This window comes from Myotis myotis, unplaced genomic scaffold (assembly GCF_014108235.1).
Source record: "Myotis myotis isolate mMyoMyo1 unplaced genomic scaffold, mMyoMyo1.p scaffold_m19_p_2, whole genome shotgun sequence".
NCBI lineage: Eukaryota > Metazoa > Chordata > Mammalia > Chiroptera > Vespertilionidae > Myotis > Myotis myotis.
In genome coordinates this window covers 147,068,466-147,074,465 of record NW_023416324.1, presented here as the reverse complement: position 1 = coordinate 147,074,465, position 6,000 = coordinate 147,068,466, and positions in this window count along the sequence as shown.

The following is a 6,000-nucleotide window of genomic DNA, read 5'->3' as shown; positions in this document are numbered from 1 at the left end:
GAAGTCCACTAGAGACACAGGCACCCACTTAAAAGGCCAACACACAAAATCTCATTCACAGCCACTTACACTGGGCTCCAGCATAGAGAGGGCAGAGCGAACTAGTGTCATGTGAGAAGAGTCTGAGATTTGCGGCTCTGGGGAGAGAGTTGAAAGGACAGCCACCAGGATCACTGTGCTGAGTCATTCTCCCATACTACAGATGCCATCTATCTTGGTCTGTCTCAGATTCTATCAGTCTGATTGGTCACCCTGCCGAGCTCTGTCTCCTCCTGGCAGATTTTGAGGAGCATTCCCCCCTAATTGAAGAAATAATGACTGAAAACTTCCTTAATCTGGTGGAGGGAAAAGATATACAAGACCTGGAAGGTAGCTGAATGGATAAGAAAACAAGATCCACGTAGCCCAGCCAGTGTGGCTCAGTATATGCTGTCTTCAAAATACTCACCTCAGGATAAAAGAAACACACAGACTAAAAGTATAGGGATGAAAAAAGATGTCATGCAAATGAATAGGGGGAAAAAACTACAGTAGCAATACTTATATCTGAGAAAACAGACTTTAAAACTATAGTAAGAAACGAAGAAGGACAATACATTATCATAAAAGGAACAATCCGACAAGAGGATTTAACCCTTGTAAATGGACAGGGGTGTTCTTTTTCACCACTCTTATTCAACATAGTACTGAAAGTTCTAGCCAAGGAAATCAAACAAGAAAAAGAAATAAAAGGCACACAAACTGGGAAGGAGGAAGTAACACTCATTATTTGCAGATAACATGATTCTGATATTGTATATAGAGAACCCTAGTAATTCCACAAAGAAACCTGGGGCTGATAAACAAATTCAGTAAAGTAGCAGTATTTAAATTAAATATCCAGAAATCAGTTGCATTTTTATACACCAATAATGAACTATCAGAAAAAGAAACTAAAAAAATAATCCCATTCACAATTACTTTAAAACAAATAAAAAATATTTAGGAATAAATTTAACCAAGCATGTAAAAGACCTATACTCAGAAAATTATAAGACACTGAAGAAAGTAATTGCAGAAGACACAAATAAGTGGAAGGATATACCAGGTTCATGGATAGGAAGAACTAATATCATTAAAATGTCCATACTACCCAAATCAATCTATAGATTCAACACAATTCCTATCAAGATACCAATGGCATATTTTGCAGAACTAGAAAAATATTCCAAAAATGTATATAGGTCCACAAAAGACCCAGAATAGCAACAAGGATCTTGAGAAAGAAGAACAATGTTGTAGGAATCAGGCTACTTGATATAAGACTATACTACAAAGCTATAGTAATCAAACCAGCCTAGTGTTGGCAGAAAAAAAAAAAAAGACAAAAAGATCAATGGTACAGAATAGAGAGTCCATGAATAAACCCACCCCTTTATAGCCAATTACTATTTAACAAAGGAGGGGAAAAAAAACATAAAATTGGGTGAAGATAGTCTTTTCAATAAATGGTGTTGGGAAAATTGGACCCATATGTGCAAAAAAAAAAAAAAAAGTGAAAATAGGTCATCTTTTTAAACTATACATAAGAATAAACTAAAAATGGATAATAGACTAAAATGGTACACTCAAAACCACAAAAATCCTAGAAGAAAACATAGGCAGTAAAATCTTGGCCATTTTTCATAGCAATATTTTTTTCTGATATATCTCCTCAGGCAAAGGAAACAAAAGAAAAAATAACCAAATTGGATTACATCAAACTAAAAAGGAAACCATCAGCAAAATGAAAAGACAGCCCACTGAATGGGAAAACATATTCATCAATGATACATCTGACAAGGGGTTAAGATCCAAAATTTATAAAGAGGCTACAAAATTGAACACCAAATAAAATAAAACAATCCAATTTAAAAAATGAGCAAATGACCTGTTTCTACAAAGACTACATAAAGATGGCCAATAGACATATGAAAAGTTACTCAGCATCACTAATTATCAGAGGAAGGCAAATTAAAACCACAATGAGATATTGCCTCATATTTGTCAAAATGGCTCTCATCAATACAACAAATAACTGTTGTCAAGGATGTGGAGAAAAGGGCACCCCAATACACTGCTGATGGGAATGCAAACTGGTGCAGCTACTGTGGAAAACAGTATGGAGTTACCTCAACAGGTTAAAAAAAAAAGAACTGCCTTATGACCCAGTGATTTCACTTCTGGGAATTTATTAGTAGAAACCTGAAACACTACTTTGAAAGACTATATGTGCCCCTATTTCATTGCAGCATTATTTACCAAAGCAAACATTTGGAAACACTTCAAGTGTCCATCAGTAAATTAGTAGATAAGAAAAGCTGAAATATATTTACCCAATGGAATATTACTCAGTTATGAAAAAGAAGGAAATCTGCCCTGACCAGTTTGGCTCACTGGATAGAGCATCGGCCTGGGGACTGACGGGTCCCAGGTTCGATTCCGGTCAAGGGCATGTACCTTAGTTGCAGGCACATCCCTGGTGGGGGGTGTTCAGGAGGCAGCTGATCGATGCTTCTCTCTCATCGAAGTTTCTGATTCTCTATCCCTCTCCCTTCCTCTCTGTAAAAAATCAATAAAATATATTTTTTAAAAAAAGAAAGAAAAAGAAGGAAATCTTACTCTTAGGGATAATATGGATGGAACTGGAGAGCATTATGCTAAGTGAAATAAGCCAGTCAGAAAAAGACAAGTACTATATTATTTCACTCATATGTAGAATCTAATGAACACAATGGACTAACAAGCAGAATAAAGACAGATTGGTAGAGAGCAGGCTGATCTGTCAGAAATGGTGTGGTTGAGGGAATGGATGGGTATAGATGAAGGGATTGAGCTAAAAAAAAAAAAAAAAAAAAAAAAAGAACAACTCATGGAGACACACAACCGTATTTCCCAGAGGTGGGGCTGGTGGTAGGAAGTGGAGAGTGGAGGAGAGTATTGGGGGGATACGGTAGAATAAGAATTGACTTAGAGTGGTGAACACACAGTACAGTGCACAGAAGACGTGTTGTGAAATTCTGCTCCTGAAACTTGTATAATTTTGTTAGACATGTAACTCCAATAAATTAAAGAAAATGGATTAAAAAGAAAAAGAAATAAAAGGGGAGTATGTAGTTTGAAAGATTTGAGCCATCATTTATGACAAGTAGGTGATTCTCCCAAAGCTGAAATGTAAATATCAGAAAGAGTTCAGTCTCTTATCCCAAATCGACTATTCTTAAAATCAGAATTAAGCATACAATGAGCAGATTATGTTCTCATTTTAAATTTCTCCTCCCTTCTATTCCTCCAGTATTTTTATCATGAAACTAGTGGCCCCGGGCACAGATTCATGCACATCGAAAGGAAATTAGTTAGAAGGTGGCCTGTGGGGTGGAACTGGGCCCGATGGGCTGGACATGCCCTGGAGCCAACCTTCTTCAATCCCTCCCTGGTGTCTGCAGAGTGAGCGGGTCCCTCTGGCAGGTGGGGTCCCTCGGCCTGGCCTGTGGGTATCAGGAGGAAACCTGCTCTCCGACATCCCCCGAGGGGTCCCAGAGTGGGAGAGGACACTCTGCAAAGTTGCTGTCATACAGGGTGTGGAACACAAATGCAAGTGCACAGTAAACCAGATTCGGGGTATTTCGGTGAAGATCACACCCTTCCCTCTGGTAGAAATTAGATTTTACAGCCTTTACTAATTACAGGCTAGAGGCTCCAGTGCCCATCCAATAGTAAACTGCTTTGAGACAGCAGCTGGAAATTAGGATAGTAAAGTAAATTCAGAAGAGGCTCATCAAGTTTTTCTTGTCCATTAAATGAAAATGAGATATTGTATTTGTGAAGTTCTATGGAGGGAAACATTGAAAAGATAGCTCAAGTTGCTTAGTGAAGAGAAGTTTGCTAGCAAAACCCTCCCACATCAGCCACAGTTAAAACAAAAATGCAATCAGGAAAATTACTTGAAATGTTTATGTTTACTTCCAGTTTTCAAATTAAAGTACAGCATCATGTTCCTTTGGGTTGTCATTCAAATTCTTCCTTTCCTGATTCCTGTACATCTAGTAGCTGATACACTTCTTTCTTTGGAAGTAGAATCACTATCCCCAAACTGACATTTTTTTTTCTTTCCTGAGAGCTTCATTGATTGTATGATTCCCAGAAATCACAAACACATCTAGTTCAAGTTCTTTATTTAATCGACACTCACTTCCGATTTTGAAACTGTCATGTAAAATCTCTGCTGAGTTCTATTGAACTACCTTAGTTTATAAGTCATTTAACCCTAATTGAGAGGTCATCCAGGTCAACAAATTTCTCATCTCAACAGCATGTTTGACAAATCCTGTTTCAGCTGGGTTTTGGTGACTTGGTTGGTAATCCGTGTTTTGTGAGTAGCACCATTTGGAAAGCTGGTGTACAAAGCCCTTCCTTATATTTAACCCCATCCCCAACCTTCCATTTGCCTAGTTCTCTCTTTTGGAATATATGGAGTGTTTATTCCTTGAGCTGGGTAGTACATCAAATAATTGAATGAAAAAGGTTCTTAGAGAACACAAGTCTCCACATTAAGGCATAGTTTAAATTTTGTTCAGATTCACTTTATTTCTTCCTTCCTTTCTCTCTCTGGATGTTCTCTTTTCTTCAACTGGAGAAAACATGATCAACCCAAGAGGCACAGGAAGGTAAGTGTGGGGCTTCGAACACAAAAGGCCTTTATATCTGGCGCTGTGTAACACACTGTGCAAGTACAGGGGAACTACCTTTTTCCTTCCCCACACTCCCCAACCTCGCCACACAGATTCTTTTTAAATGGTTTTTATTTTTCAATTATAGGTGACATCAATATTATATTAGTTTCAAGTGTACAGTATAGTGGTTTGACATTTATGCAACTTATGAAGTGATCTAGTGCCCATCTGACACCCTATAGCAGTGATGGCGAAACTTTTGAGCTCAGCCTGTCAGCATTTTGAAAAATCCTAACTTAACTCTGGTGCCGTGTCACATATAGAAATTTTTTGATATTTGAAACCATAGTAAAACAAAGACTTATATTTTTGATATCTACACTAATAAAAGAGAAACATGGTAATTGGCGTACGACCGCTACCCTTCCCATTGGCTAATCCCCCTGTCACTCACAGAGTAGGGCCCAGATATGCAAATTAACTGGCAGCCAAGATGGCGGCCGGCAGCCAGGCAGCTGATGCAAACAGGGAGGCTTGCTTGCTTCAGTGACGGAGGACTCCAACTTTCCCTGCCTGACTTGCCGGCCTCTCAGCTGCAACTCTTTTTTTTTTTTTTAATTAAATCTTTATTGTTCAGATTATTACATTTGTTCCTCTTTTTTCCCCCCCATAACTCCCCTCCTCCCAGTTCCCGCCCCATCCTCCGCCCTCACTCCCCACCCACTGTCCTCATCCATAGGTGCACGATTTTTGTCCAGTCTCTTCCCGCATCTCCCACACCCCTTTCCCCCCCAAGAATAGTCAGTCCATTCCCTTTCTATGTCCCTGATTCTATTATAATCACCAGTTCATTCTGTTCATCAGATTATTTATTCACTTGATTCTTAGATTCACTTGTTGATAGATGCATATTTGTTGTTCATAATTTGTATCTTTACCTTTTTCTTCCTCTTCCTCTTCTTAAAGGATACCTTTCAGCATTTCATATAATCCTGGTTTGGTGGTGATGAACTCCTTTAGCTTTTCCTTATCTGTGAAGCTCTTTATCTGACCTTCAATTCTGAATGATAGCTTCGCTGGATAAAGTAATCTTGGTTGTAGGTTCTTGGTATTCATCACTTTGAATATTTCTTGCCACTCCCTTCTGGCCTGCAAAGTTTCTGTTGAGAAATCAGCTGACAGTCGTATGGGTATTCCCTTGTAGGTAACTGAGTTTCTTTCTCTTGCTGTTTTTAAGAGTCTCTCTTTATCTTTTGCTCTTGGCATTTTAATTATGATGTGTCTTGATGTGGTCCTCTTTGGATTCCTT